General features: G+C 43.8%; 1 long non-coding RNA gene across 1 annotated transcript in view; it reads right to left on the reverse strand.

Annotated features, from left to right (window-relative positions):
* The window catches only part of LOC143929933 (uncharacterized), a 37,554-nt gene extending 22,810 nt beyond the window's left edge, over positions 1 to 14,744 (reverse strand). Inside the window, exon 1 of the long non-coding RNA XR_013262651.1 lies at positions 14,629 to 14,744. This is a non-coding gene — a long non-coding RNA (uncharacterized LOC143929933). The remainder of the gene's footprint in view (positions 1 to 14,628) is intronic.
* Between the last annotated feature and the right edge of the window lie 1,865 nt (positions 14,745 to 16,609).

Here is a 16,609-nt window from a genome sequence, read left to right on the forward strand (position 1 = left end):
TACTAGCAAATTGGAAAGCTAGATCTTATCAACAGGGTAACCGGGTGGGGAAACTTCTAGCCAAGCAGATAAAAGATAGGTCGGTTCAGCAGAAAATCCCTTTTATTTATCACCCCACAACTGGTTCTAAACTATCCAACCCTAAAGATATTGCGAACGCATTTCGTGATTACTATAACGCTCTCTACAACCTGAAGGACGACGCGTCCATCCCTCAGCCCTTCCCTACCGCGATACAGGGTTTTTTTGAGAAAATTTCTCTCCCTAGGTTAAGCCAGTCACAACTGGAGATCTTAAATGAACCGATTTCTTTGAGCGAGATATCAAAAACGATTTTGGCCATGCCTTTAAATAAATCCCCAGGCCCTGACGGCTTCTCGGCGGAATATTATAAGGCATTCTACCCAATTTTGGGTGGATACCTTCTTGACACCTTTAGGAAAGCCACGGTAGACTCCTCGTTCCCGTCGGAAATGTTATCCGCCACAATAGTGACACTTCCAAAACCGGGTAAATCCCCAGATAAACCTCAGAACTTCAGGCCTATATCCTTACTAAATGTGGACCTGAAGGTCTTTGCAAAAATCTTGGCAAATCGGGTATCAAGTATTCTTTCCACGTTGGTTAAAAATGATCAGGTGGGCTTTATCCCGGGGCGCCAGGCGCCGGATGCAACCAGGAGGATCCTAAATTTAATTCATGCAGCCGAAATATCAGGTGTCCCTTCTCTGCTTCTGACTCTAGATGCAGAGAAGGCCTTTGATAGGGTCCACTGGGGGTATCTGGGTCAGGTTCTCAATAAATTTGGTATTCTCGGTACTATTAATTCAGCCATCTCTGCTTTATATTCCAAGCCCTCAGCCATGGTTTATTCTGAAGGTATGTTCTCTGACTCCTTCCACATTACAAATGGCACTCGTCAGGGGTGCCCACTGTCACCCCTGATCTTTGCCCTTTTGATGGAACCTCTGGCTGAAACGATACGTACACATCCTCAAATAGCCGGTATTTGGACATCCAAACTCACACACTCTATCACGCTATTCGCTGACGACGTTATTTTGACCCTAAAACACCCTTCTTCCTCCCTACAAGCAGTACATGACACCCTTGCACAATTTAATAAAATATCATACTACAAGGTGAACTCCTCAAAATCCAGTATTTTAGCTGTCAATGTCCCTGAGAAAACTAAATCGCTTCTGGCGAAGCGATTCCCTTACCCCTGGTCTGCTGACCCCATTCAATACTTAGGAATATATCTAACTTCGCCTAGTGCCAACACTTTCAAGGTGAATTTTCCGCCCCTCATATCTTCTATACAACGGGAACTTACAAGGCTGAAGAGGTTCTATTTATCGTGGATGGGTAGATTGGCGGCATATAAAATGCTGATTCTTCCAAAGTTGTTGTACTACTTTAGAGCCTTGCCAATCGCCATTCCCAGGTCATTTTTTACTTCAGCCCAATCACAGCTACACAAATTCGTTTGGGGGGACAAAAAACCCAGATGCCCATATTCTTATCTTCTTAGGAAGAAAGATGTGGGCGGCATGGGTCTACCTGTTTTAAAAAACTACTATGTAGCGAGTCTACTAGACCAAATGAAATTTTGGATATGCCCCCCGGTGGAGAAGCAGTGGGCCTCGATTGAGAGCTCTTGGCTTCTACCCGGCACACCATACTCCACACTGTTGGCATCTATCATAACCACCAAGACCTTTAATTCAGCTTTCCCTATAGTACAACTGGTTGTGGACACGTGGAAAGGTTTTGTCAGGGAAGGGGCATCACTCCACCCCTCGATTGACATCCCTATCCCCCTCTCGTCCGTATGCACACACGTCCCGGATCTGGATCTAGGGGCTTGGGGGAAGTTGGGTATTAAATTGATTTCAGATTTGTTGGTCGGGGATAGACCCCTTTCTTTCGAGTCACTTATGCATAAATTTAAACTACCTAGGTCGTAATATTTCACTTATAAACGATTAGTCTCGTTCTTGTCTCAACACAAGGGTTCGGTTATTTCAATCCTGCGACAAGCGTGGGCGTTCTGGTCTGATGTATCCAAAGTTAAAGGGGGTATTTCTCTATTTTACAACTTACTTCAAAACAAGAGCTGCTTTGTGAAATCCCCCCCATTTCATAAATGGGAAAGTGAGCTCTCTACGAAGTTCTCGGACGAACAGTGGAGGATTGCAATTAAAAGTAACAGTGGATGCATTAGATCAGTTACGCATTGGGAAGTCTCACAAAAAATCCTACTTCGGTGGTACTATACCCCTTACATCACGGCAAAATTTACCCAGGGAGGTTCAAATACTTGCTGGAGAGGGTGTGGGAGAGTCGGTACTTTGTGCCACATGCTTTGGGAATGCCCCCTCCTCAGAGGCTTCTGGAGAGGGGTGTTTTCCTTGGTCTCTAAAGTAACTGGAATACTAAGTGTGGGTTCTCCAGAGTTGGCGTTGCTAAACTTAAATATTGATCAGTTCCCACCTTCCTTGCGAATGATAGTGACCCAGATCCTAGCTACAGCCAGACTACTGATAGCAAAATATTGGAAAAACCCCTGGCAAGGGGGAACTACTCAGAAAAATTGATGAAACGTATAAGCATGAGCAGCTATTGGCCAGTATAGAAGGAACATTTTCAAGTTTTTGTTTCCAATGGTCCCCATGGACTAACCTTAGGAATATTGCGTAATTGGATATTTCTTTTTCTGTTGTTTTCAAATACGGTGTTAAAATTCACCGTTATTTACCTGTTTTTTTCTCTGTATATTTTGAAAATGCTACTGTTGTTATTTCACAAAAAGGGGCTTGTCACCTTCTGGTGCCCAGGGGGTCACAGTGTACATTTCTATTTGTATGATGTGAACTGTAAATTGACACATGTATGTTTGCCATTGTTACCATCCATCTACCTTCTCTGTACACCATGCAAGCCTTTCAATAAAAAATATAAAAAAAAAAAAGAACTCTCTGAGGATCTGAAAACAAGACTTGTTGCTCTACATAAAGATGGCTTAGGCTGTAAGAAGATTGCCAAGACTCTGAAACTGAGCTTCAGCACGGTGGCCAAGACCATACAGCTGTTTAACAGGACAAGTTCCACTCAGAAAAGGCCTTGCCATGGTCGACCAAACTAGTTAAGTGTACGTGCTCAGCATCATATCCAGAGGTTGTCTTTGCCGTATGAGTGCCGTATGAGTGCTGCCAGCATTACTGCAGAGGTTGAAGGGGTGGGGGTCAGCCTGTCAGTGCTCAGACCATACGCTGCACACTACATCAAATTGGTTTGCATGGCTGTTGTCAGAGGAAGAAAGCTTCTTCTAAAGATGATGCACAAGAAAGCCCGCAAACAGTTTGCTGAAGACAAGCAGACTAAGGACATGGATTACTGGAACCATATCCTGTGGTCTGATAAGACCAAGATAAACTTATTTGGTTCAGATGGTGTTAAGCATGTGCAACGCCAACCAGGTGAGAAGTACAAAGATAAGTGTGTCTTGCCTACAGTCAAGCATAGTGGTGTGAGTATCATGGTCTGGGGCTGCAGGAGTGCTGCCGGCACTGGGGAGCTACAGTTCATTGAGAGAACCATGAATACCAACATGTACTGTGGCATACTGAAGCAGCGCATGATCCCCTCCCTTCGAAGACTGGGCTACAGGGCAGTATTCTAACATGATTATGACCCCAAACACACCTCCAAGATGACCACTGCTTTGCTAACCACTTCCTGCCCAGGCCAATTCTGACATTTCTCTCCTACATGTAAAATTCCTAATTTTTTTGCTAGAAAATTACATAGAACCCCCAAAAATTATATATGTTTTTTTAGCAAAGACCCTAGAGAATACAATGGCGGTCATTGCAACTTTTTATCTCGCACGGTATTTGCGCAGCAATTTTTCGAACGCGTTTTTTTCAGAAAAAAAAACAGTTTCATGCTAAAAAAAAAACAAATCAGTAAAGTTAGCCCAATTTTTTTGCATAATGTGAAAGAGGAGGATACGCCGAGTAAATAGATACCCAACATGTCACGCTTCAAAATTGCACGCGCTCGTGGAATGGCGCCAAACTTTGGTATTTAAAAATCCCCATAGGCGACGCTTTAAAATTTTTTACTGGTTACATGTTTTGGGTTACAGAGGAGGTCTAGGGCTAGAATTATTGCTCTCGCTCCAACGTTCGCGGCGATACCTCACATGTGTGGTTTGAACACCGTTTTCATATGTGGGCGGGACTTACGTATGGGTTCGCTTCTGTGTGCGAGCTCACGGGGACAGGGGCGCTTAAAACATTTTTTTTTTCTTTTTTATTGTTAATTTTATTTTTATTTTTTTAGTTTTACACTTGATGACTTTTATTCCTATTACAAGGAATGTAAACATCCCTTGTAATAGGAATATGGCACGATCGGACCTATTTACAGTGAAATATGGGGTCAATAAGACCCCATATCTCACCTCTAGGCTGGGCAGAATAAAAAAAAAAAAAAAAAAAAAAACGATCCTGGCTTCCTAGCCAGATTGGCGCCGTTAATTTGAATAACGAGGCCGGGCGTGACGTCATAACATCGCGCCCGGCCTCCGAACGATCATAGAGACTCCGGGGACAATCTAGTCCACCGGAAATCTCTATGATCACATCCTGGGGCCGGCGGATCCTGTGACCGACTCACCGATGGAAACGGTGAGTCGGTAGAAGCACCGGAGGGCGGCGGGAGGGGGGGGCGTCCCCTCCCGCCGCCCGTAAGAACGATCAAGCGGCGGAACAGCCGCTATGATCGTTCTTATGGTGTAGGGAATCGCCGGCTGAAAACGGCAATATCTAAATGATGTCTGTGGACTCAGGCATCATTTAGATATAACCACCGAAACCCCAGGCCGTCAATAGACGTACTGCGGTTTTGAAGTGGCTAAAGAAGCTTAGGGTAAAGGTGATGGACTGGCCAAGCATGTCTCAAGACCTAAACTCTATTGAGCATCTGTGGGGCATCCTCAAACAGAAGGTGGAGGAGCGCAATCTCTAACATTCACCAGCTCTGTGATGTCATCACTGGATTCCAGTGGCAACCTGTGAAGCTTTGGTGAACTCCATGCCCAAGAGGGTTGAGGCAGTGCTGGAAAATAATGTTGGCCACACAAAATATTGACACTTTCGACCTAATTTGGACATGTTCACTTAGGGGTGTACTCACTTTTGTTGCCTTTGGTTTAAACATTAATGGCTGTGTGAGTTATTTACACTATTATACCGCGTACAGATGACCGGACTTTCTGGCAGAAAAGGTCCGACGGTCTTCCCGGACTTTCCCACACAAGAATGGACCAAAGTCAGTTCATTTTGAACATGATGACATACGACGGGACTAGAAAAGGAAGTTCAATAGCCAGTAGCCAATAGCTGCCCTTGCGTCATATTTGGTCCATCAGACCAGCATACAGACGAACCACACACTATCGGAATATCCGATGGAATGATTGCATATGACCTTTTCTGCCGGAAAGTCTGGTCGTGTGTATGCAGCATTATACAAGCTGTACACTCACTACTTTACATTGTAGCAAAGTGTCATTTCTTCAGTGTTGTCACATGAAAAGACATAATAAAATATTTACAAAAATGTGAGGGGTGTACTCACTTTTGGGCGATACTGTATATGCAGTGTTTTTAAAGGGGGGGAGGGGGACACAAAATGCAAAATGCATGAAACCTGCATGTAAAAGACGAGGGTTTAGAAATGTGCCTGAAAAACACATCATGCACAGCCGGCATAGATGTGAACCTAGCCTTACTATAGCCAAAATTAAACATTTTTTTGCCTATACTTCTACTTTAAATTAAATTGTGTTATGGTCACTGTTACCCAGATGAAATAAAACAAATTCCCCCACCAACGGGGTTTTTAGGCAGCAATAAACAATAAGCGTAGCATAATGTAAAAAGATTATTTTATTGTATGGTAAAAATATGAGCTTCACCTAGGTATTTAAAACAAAAAATAGAGCCAGGCTCTTATATACAAAAAATATAATGATATCAATGGGCATACACTAAACAGACCTAACTATAGATATACTGTATAAAATTAGTAACAGCAAAAAATAGTTCTAACGCGTTTCAATCACTAGGGTCTTCTTCAGAGATAGTCTGTTGATAGAGAAACAAAATAAAACTTAATAAATCTATTGAATAATATTTATTTAAAAATATTCAAAAATATTCTAAGTTTGTTAGTATGGTTTACCCAATATAGTATTGCCGAAAGGTTCACGTAAATTATAATGCTTAATGGTGGAGTTTACCCAGGTTCATGCTTCGGTATCCCTCACATATTAAAGAAGGTACGTGGTCCATACGTCTCACCACAGAATCCAACAGAGGGGCTGGGGTCGGAGGCCCAAAAGCGCGGCTCGCGAGCGGTCACACGAGAGCCCTATGCCCCACAGAAATTGTAGGAAGTAGGTGCAAATGTAGGCAGCCTGCCCGTATGGTAAGCCACGCCTGTGACAAAAATCCCAACATAAGCAAAATTAGACATATATGTTTCATATATAAGCCCACATATGTGGTATGAAAATATCATACACATGATTTATATGTATATAAAGGGAATATCCCCAGATATCCTCATCTACATCAGGAAAAAAAAAAAAAAGAAGAAGAGGAGGGGACAAAACTCGAAAGCCACCACACACCGAAAACTGAGAAAACCAAAAACAAACCACAACTCAAGTAAAAAGGAAAAGGCGTGAAATGACATGTGGTTGGAATAGTGTATGTAATGACATCCAAATAATGGGTGACTGGAGTGAATGAGTGAGTGAATGGTGTACATAAAGGGTAAGGTATGAAGGTGAAAGGTGTAAGTCTGTGTGTAGTAAAAGGAATTTGAAAGGTGACGGCTGGGATATGGGGGTGACAGTAAGATAAGTGCATTGATATGCTAGTGACAAGTAAAAATGGAAATACATAAGGTGCTAATAAGGGACTAGTGAAAAGTGACATAGAGATGAAAAAAAAAAAAAAAAAAAAGAACCACTAAACTGTCCAGATGTAGTAAACCATGTTTATACTAGGAGTAATGGCTGTTACCTGGATTGCTGGGCTGGGCAAGGGATTCCCAAAATGGAGAAAGGAGGGACTGTTACTGGAAAACTATCCCGGGAAGAGTACCAGACACGGTCATTAACTCCTAATCCATAAAGTCACCCCATCTAGAAATAAGTAGAGCAAAAAACGAGCTTGCTATTAAGAAAGCTAGTTTAAGGCAATTAATTAAGTACAATGGGGACATGCTTGCCAAGCCAGGAAATAGTCAAACTTACCAACCAGGGATTCAGGGATAACAGAGTCCTTGTTTGTGAATTGGAGCTAACACTTACTGCCAAGTGTGCTGTGTTATATAGTGCCCCGGGATTGCATCACAGGTGATGGCTGCCCATCCATTGGCCAGTACTGCCTATTATTGCCTGGTCGCCTAAACAGGTCGACCACGTGTGGCCGCCCCGGCGTCCCGGAAGGTCGTAAAACGACCCCGAAACGACGTCACTTCCGACGCAAATGCACGACGCGAATGCGTCACGTTCGTCCGCACGAAGGGTCAGGCGAACGTGAGGCACGTCCGGAAGTGTCCAGGGATGCCGCCGACAAGGAGATACGTGTCCCCCGTAGCTGGGCGGAGCCAGCCCGTGCCAGTCATACAGGGGGACATCTATGGAGAGAGCCCTGTGTGTGCACAAACAGGGGTCCCTCCTACCCCTGTCGGGGAGTCGCGCCAAAAGTCAACCAACCCCCCCATCTCCTCCCCGTTCTATACCTTACGGCCAATACCTCCGCCTCCGCAGAAACTGTTCAAATGACAGTCTCTTTAAAGAAGAGGCACAGAAACTTCAGACCAGATTCCTCGCACGAGGGTATAGTCGCTCTTGCCTCCGCAGGGCCTACAACAAAGTTGCAGTGTTACCCCGTAGGGACCTCCTGTTTTCTAAAAAGGAACGTAGTGACCCCACTGCGGATCCACTGAGGATTATTATGCGTTTCACCAAACAACACAATACCATTTTGGATATTATCCAAAAACATTGGTCGATCTTAAAAGACGATCCCAAGATCGGTTGTTTGGTGCCAATACGTCCCTCTATTTCCTTCAAAAGGGCCTCTTCGCTATATGATAAACTGGTGCAGAGCGAATATAGGAATGAGAACAAAAGGTCCAAACACTGCTCAGTTCTTGGCTCCTTCCCCTGCAATCACTGCTCGTGTTGCAAATACATTAGACGTGATAAGATCTTCCGTCTACCAAACGGTGTCAACTTTCGACCTACCCACTTCGTAAATTGACAGACACGAGGTGTGGTTTACTTTTTGGAATGCGAGTGTGGGGCGTATTATGTGGGCAAAACGAAACAAGAATTCCATCGCCGCATGTCTAAACATGTGTATAGTATGGAAATAGGTAACTATTACTTGCCGATTGGACGCCATGTCGTGCAAGTACACAACTATAGAATGCCTAAATTTACATTTACTGCCCTAGACCGTATACACATACCTGCCCGGGGGGGGCGACTGGAATAAGACCTTATTACAACGTGAACAGAGGTGGATACACAAATTGGATGCCACCTCTTTCCCAGGTCTTAACGAATCGGTCTCCTTTGCTCCCTTCCTAAAGGGGTTTTCCTCAGGAAGGACACAGTAGAGACCGGGTGTACCTGCCCCATTATTCTGTGAGCTCACTCTCCTCTATGTTCTTTTCTCTAACTCCCTAGTAAGTGTCTAGGAACATTCCCTGACCATGCCTCCCTTATAAATTGTTGATAGTCCTTAATTACTGTGATTACAACTAAATAGGGCACCATGGTACAGTACCCGCAATAGAACACCATATTTTTGTGTGATCGACTGTATAATTATGTTACTACTTTATATTTGCTTGTTTCTATATATTCATTGTAGTTATATACTTACTTTGTCTGTCCTTGAATAAAGACATGCGTTTGCATGTCGGGACATGCATGTCATATTTGTATATGTATTAATATGAAAAGGATTTTATTTTATTTTTTTCTTTGGTTAAACAAACAGCTTTCTTAGCTAGTGGTGCGCTGGGATCTGTCGCCTGTCCTCTCCCCCCCTCCCCCCCTTTTTTTTTTGCCCCCCCTTGTTTTTCACCCATACACCCCTACCCTATTTTTGTCCTGGGGGTCTGGGGAGGTATCGGACAGTAGCGGCATATCTCCGCATTGATTTGGCCTGGGTTTATGCTCATCCCCCACTATTATGGTCCCTCTGCATATTGCCTCCAATGTCCCCCCGTTTTTACGGGGAGGAGGTGGGGGGGTTGGTTGGCTTTTGGCGCGACTCCCCGACAGGGGTAGGAGGGACCCCTGTTTGTGCACACACAGGGCTCTCTCCATAGATGTCCCCCTGTATGACTGGCGCGGGCTGGCTCCGCCCAGCTACGGGGGACACGTATCTCCTTGTCGGCAGCATCCCTGGACACTTCCGGACGTGCCTCACGTTCGCCTGACCCTTCGTGCAGACGAACGTGACGCATTCGCGTCGTGCATTTGCGTCGGAAGTGACGTCGTTTCGGGGTCGTTTTACGACCTTCCGGGACGCCGGGGCGGCCACACGTGGTCGACCTGTTTAGGCGACCAGGCAATAATAGGCAGTACTGGCCAATGGATGGGCGGCCATCACCTGTGACGCAATCCCGGGGCACTATATAACACAGCACACTTGGCAGTAAGTGTTAGCTCCAATTCACAAACGAGGACTCTGTTATCCCTGAATCCCTGGTTGGTAAGTTTGACTATTTCCTGGCTTGGCAAGCATGTCCCCATTGTACTTAATTAATTGCCTTAAACTAGCTTTCTTAATAGCAAGCTCGTTTTTTTGCTCTACTTATTTCTAGATGGGGTGACTTTATGGATTAGGAGTTAATGACCGTGTCTGGTACTCTTCCCGGGATAGTTTTCCAGTAACAGTCCCTCCTTTCTCCATTTTGGGAATCCCTTGCCCAGCCCAGCAATCCAGGTAACAGCCATTACTCCTAGTATAAACATGGTTTACTACATCTGGACAGTTTAGTGGTTCTTTTTTTTTTTTTTTTTTTTTTCATCTCTATGTCACTTTTCACTAGTCCCTTATTAGCACCTTATGTATTTCCATTTTTACTTGTCACTAGCATATCAATGCACTTATCTTACTGTCACCCCCATATCCCAGCCGTCACCTTTCAAATTCCTTTTACTACACACAGACTTACACCTTTCACCTTCATACCTTACCCTTTATGTACACCATTCACTCACTCATTCACTCCAGTCACCCATTATTTGGATGTCATTACATACACTATTCCAACCACATGTCATTTCACGCCTTTTCCTTTTTACTTGAGTTGTGGTTTGTTTTTGGTTTTCTCAGTTTTCGGTGTGTGGTGGCTTTCGAGTTTTGTCCCCTCCTCTTCTTTTTTTTTTTTTTTTCCTGATGTAGATGAGGATATCTGGGGATATTCCCTTTATATACATATAAATCATGTGTATGATATTTTCATACCACATATGTGGGCTTATATATGAAACATATATGTCTAATTTTGCTTATGTTGGGATTTTTGTCACAGGCGTGGCTTACCATACGGGCAGGCTGCCTACATTTGCACCTACTTCCTACAATTTCTGTGGGGCATAGGGCTCTCGTGTGACCGCTCGAGAGCCGCGCTTTTGGGCCTCCGACCCCAGCCCCTCTGTTGGATTCTGTGGTGAGACGTATGGACCACGTACCTTCTTTAATATGTGAGGGATACCGAAGCATGAACCTGGGTAAACTCCACCATTAAGCATTATAATTTACGTGAACCTTTCGGCAATACTATATTGGGTAAACCATACTAACAAACTTAGAATATTTTTGAATATTTTTAAATAAATATTATTCAATAGATTTATTAAGTTTTATTTTGTTTCTCTATCAACAGACTATCTCTGAAGAAGACCCTAGTGGTTGAAACGCGTTAGAACTATTTTTTGCTGTTACTAATTTTATACAGTATATCTATAGTTAGGTCTGTTTAGTGTATGCCCATTGATATCATTGTATTTTTTGTATATAAGAGCCTGGCTCTATTTTTTGTTTTAAATACCTAGGTGAAGCTCATATTTTTACCATACAATAAAATAATCTTTTTACATTATGCTATGCTTATTGTTTATTGCTGCCTAAAAACCCCGTTGGTGGGGGAATTTGTTTTATTTTTTCGATTTATAGGGGTGAGCAGCACCCTCCCCGCTCTTGTTAGCAGTGTGTTCTTTCCAATATCACTGTTACCCAGATGTTCTTTTATATGAACATTAGTAATAAGCTCTACATGGTTTGAGATTACTAATTGAGATTTTGGTGTAGTGGTTAGCATTCTCACCTAGCAATAAAAAGTGTCACTGGTTCAAATCACAACAACAATACTACCTGCCTGGAGTTTGCATGTTCTCCCTGTGCCTGCGTGGGTTTCCTCCCACACTCCAAAGACCTGCTAGTTAGTTAATTGGCTTCTGTCCATAATTGGCCCTAGTATATGAATGGGGATCTTGGATTGTGGGCTTCTTGAGGGTAGAGACTGATATAAGTGTGCAATATACAGGGATAGGGACAATTGTAGACACTCACTCAGTTTGAACTGGATGGACTAGTGTCTTTATTCAAACTTACTAACTATGTAAGTCCTGATGAGCATCATTTCTAGTTGGGGCCTCTATGAGCTGTACCATAAAATTGTATTGTAACAGGTTTTTACATTTTTGCCCTTTAACTGTTCCAGCAGTGCCATTACGTCATTTAGTTTCAGAGTAGTTAAAATCCCCCATTATCATCACTGCGCCAGCCCTTGCAGTCTTTATTTATCTTAATATTAATTATTAACTTTGTAGTATGCACACCCATATGATGTTCCACCCATAGTGCTTCAGCCTCATCACACTCTCCATCAACAAGGTCCTCATTCACAGTTCTCACATAGAGACAGACCACCCTTCTGTTTTACCCTGTCTTTCCAAAAGCGAGCATAGCCAGAAATAGTAATAGTCCAGTTACAGTGGCGGCTGGTGATCTATTTTTGGGGAGGGGGCACAAACAAAACCCCAACTAAGACCCCCCCCCCCCCCCCCGCTGTCGCTCGCCCGCAATAGGGCCTACAGATAGACACATAGATAGACAGATAGACATTGGGTGGGATAGACAGCCAGACAAACAGATATTGGGTGGGAGAGATAGATATAGATAGATGGATGGATGGTGGGACAGACAGATGGATGGATAGATAGATAGATAGATAGATAGATAGATAGATAGATAGATAGATAGATAGATGGTGGAATAGATGGATGGTGGGATAGAAAGATGGATGGATGGTGGGACAGACAGACAGTGGGATAGATAGATGGATGGTGGGATAGACAGACAGACATAGGGATGGATGGATGGTGGGATAGACAGACAGACATAGGGATGGATGGATGGATGGTGGGATAGACAGACAGACAGTCGGATAGATAGATGGATGGATGGATGGTGGGATAGACAGACAGACAGTGGGATAGATAGATGGATGGTGGGATAGACAGACAGAGGGATAGATGGATGGTGGGATAGACAGACAGACAGAGGGATGGATGGATGGATGGTGGGATAGACAGACAGACAGTCGGATGGATAGATGGATGGATGGATGGTGGGATAGATAGACAGGCAGTGGGATATACAGACAGACAGTGGGATAGATGGATGGATGGATGGTGGGATAGACAGACAGACAGTGGGATAGATAGATAGATAGATAGATAGATAGATAGATAGATAGATAGATAGATAGATAGATAGATAGATAGATAGACAGACAGACAGGCAGTGGGATAGACAGACAGACAGTGGGATAGATGGATGGATGGATGAATGGATGGATGGATGGTGGGATAGACAGACAGTCGGATAGCTAGTTGGATGGTGGGATAGACCGACAGAGGGATAGATGGATGGATGGATGGATGGTGGGACAGACAGACAGAGGTATAGATGGATGGAGGGATAGACAGACAGACAGTGGGATAGACAGACAGACAGACAGAGGGATAGATGGATGGATGTATGGATGGTGGGATAGACAGACAGTGAGATGGATGGATGGTGGGATAGACAGACAGTGGGATAGATGGATGGATGGATGGATGGGATAGACTGACAGACAGTGGGATAGATAGATGGATAGATGGATGGATGGATGGATGGATGGATGGATGGTGGGATAGACAGACAGACAGTGGGATGGATGGATGGTGGGATAGACAGACAGACAGTGGGATAGATGGATGGATGGATGGGATAGACTGACAGACAGTGGGATAGATAGATGGATGGATGGTGGGATAGACTGACAGACAGTGGGATAGATAGATGGATGGATGGTGGGATAGACAGACAGACAGTGGGATGGATGGATGGTGGGATAGACAGACAGACAGTGGGATAGATAGATGGATGGATAGTGGGATAGATAGATAGATAGATAGATAGATAGATAGATAGATAGATAGATAGATAGATAGATAGATAGATAGATAGATAGATAGATAGACAGACAGACAGGCAGTGGGATAGACAGACAGACAGTGGGATAGATGGATGGATGGATGAATGGATGGATGGATGGTGGGATAGACAGACAGTCGGATAGCTAGTTGGATGGTGGGATAGACCGACAGAGGGATAGATGGATGGATGGATGGATGGTGGGACAGACAGACAGAGGTATAGATGGATGGAGGGATAGACAGACAGACAGTGGGATAGACAGACAGACAGACAGAGGGATAGATGGATGGATGTATGGATGGTGGGATAGACAGACAGTGAGATGGATGGATGGTGGGATAGACAGACAGTGGGATAGATGGATGGATGGATGGATGGATGGGATAGACTGACAGACAGTGGGATAGATAGATGGATAGATGGATGGATGGATGGATGGATGGATGGTGGGATAGACAGACAGACAGTGGGATGGATGGATGGTGGGATAGACAGACAGACAGTGGGATAGATGGATGGATGGATGGGATAGACTGACAGACAGTGGGATAGATAGATGGATGGATGGTGGGATAGACTGACAGACAGTGGGATAGATAGATGGATGGATGGTGGGATAGACAGACAGACAGTGGGATGGATGGATGGTGGGATAGACAGACAGACAGTGGGATAGATAGATGGATGGATAGTGGGATAGATAGATAGATAGATAGATAGATAGATAGATAGATAGATAGATAGATAGATAGATAGAACAGGACAGATGAGAGAGGGATTTAGTGGTGAACAGGAGAAGCATTGCTCTGATCAGCACTCCCCCACCCCCCTCTCCTCTCCTGCCAGGCACATGTCTCACTCTGTGAAGCAGGACACCCGTTCATTACATTTTTTCAGTGCTGATGAGATCGTTGCTGTTGTCTGATAAAAATGTAACAACTAAAATAATGTAATTACTAGGCTCTGCTCAGTAAAGCCTATACACTCCACTTTGTCAGATAGGAATAATCTTACCAATGCATCTTACCAATGCAGCGGTGGCCAGTCCATTACTTCCTTGTTTTCATGTGCTAATTGGAGAGGGGAGGGGCCTCCCCTCTCCATTGAACACACCAGGATTAGTCCTCACGGCGGCCATGTTTTTGTAGCCCGCCGGAAGTAACTTTGTTCTCACACAGAGAACAAAGCACTCGGCCGAGCGGATGCTTTCTGGCGCGATCAATTGCGCCACAAAGCATCTCCAAACCCCACCAATGAAGCGCCACGTCTGCAATCTCGTGATTGCATTGACGTGGCACTTAAAGAGTGCATTGTGTCCGGCGCCTGGACACAGTGCACTTAGGTAAAGGACATTTCTTTTTTTTATTATTATTATTTTCTTAAAGGGGCCATTTCAAAAAAAAAATATTTTTTTATAATTTTTTTTCTTTCTGACTACAGCAGGGGGGGGGGGGGGGGGGGGGTGGCGCCCGGGCGCCCCCTATGGACGGGCCGCCACTGTCCAATTATGTGAAGAATGAAGCCAAGATTCAGAAACATTAAATTAAATGATAGTACTCTTTATGCACTGAAGCCTCCAACTTGCCTATTTTGCTCAGCAGACGTCTAGTATTGGTGAACAAACACTTGAATTCTTTGTCACATTTTGCACATGTTATTTGCATTTGTTTTGCAGTACAAATAGTACTATTGTTTTGTAGTACAAATAGTACTATTTTCTTTCAATAGGTTTTTATTAGTTTTAAAATTTAACAAAGATATATATATTACAGACTTTTGAAGTTTGTTATAGTTACAAGTAATTGATACTTTCAGAAATACAAATGTTTTTCCAAGATTGAAGTTCTTTAACCAAAATAAGAACTAAACAGTAAGGACAACAAGTACACCAGGTTCTTGCTTATGGGTTACTATCCAGTTTGTTTGGATTCTAGGAATGTCGCTGCTCTGGTCTACCGGGACCAGAGAGACCATTCTGTTTGTGCCTTCCCCACTAAACCATTACTGGTGGTGGACATAAGCTCGTAGTTATAATGCAGATTGACCAGTTCTAAGGTATGTTCTATAGTAGGTATCTGGTTGGATTTCCAGAGTCTGGTCAGGCTCAGTCTCGTCAATAGTAAAACATTTGTTGTCACCTTCCTCATTGAGTTTGGGATTGTTTTGATTGTCAGATTGAGTAGCGCTAACGCCGGTGTTGGAGGAATCTTGCTGTGTGTGATGTCTGAGAGTATGTTGAAGATAGTCTTCCAGTAATGTTGTATAGAGGTGCATGACCATAGGATATGGAGTAGGTCTTCTTTAGCTAAGTTGCATCTCCAGCAGACGTCTGACACTTTGTTGTTGAAAGATGCCAATTTGATGGGTGTGAGATACCATCTCAGTGATATTTTCTGTGTGGGTTCTTAGAGTGTCTAATTATTGGTGGCTTTGTAGATAGAGCGTAGGGCTGTTTGCCATTGCTCTTCAGAGAAATTGTGGGAAAGGTCTGTGTCCCAATATCTGTGGGGCTTAACCTTGGTAAATATTTGTTTTTAGTGAAAGGCATTATAGATGAGTGTGGTACCCTTGGATTTTGAGGTGGATAAGTCCCCCAGATGTTTTGGGGGAGTGTGTAGGTTGGAGTTGTCAGTGCCGATAGGCAGTGCTTGACTCGGGCGTATGTGAAGGCCTCTGTGTTTGGTAGGTTGTAGGTCTTTTGAAATTGTAAGAATGATAACATGTTTGGACCATCAAATAGGTCTTGCATGTGATGTATACCTCGCAATTTCCAGTGTTTTAGCATTATGTCCATTGTACAGTTGTGGGTGATATCTATTGGGATGGGAGGGGAAAAGGTGCTAGGTTGTAGTGTTTGTGAATTGATGCATTTTTTCCAGGCTAGAGTGGAGGCTCTCATTGTGGGAGGTAGTGAATTGGGTATGGGCGTGCCCATTGGCGTACCCAGTAGCCAGGTACGTAAGTTGCTATGCTTTAGTATTGCAGTCTCTAGTTGTCCCCATAGGGTC

This window comes from Lithobates pipiens, unplaced genomic scaffold (assembly GCF_037356315.1).
Source record: "Lithobates pipiens isolate NorthernLeopardFrog02 unplaced genomic scaffold, aLitPip1_a1.2 Scaffold_25, whole genome shotgun sequence".
NCBI classification, from domain to species: domain Eukaryota; kingdom Metazoa; phylum Chordata; class Amphibia; order Anura; family Ranidae; genus Lithobates; species Lithobates pipiens.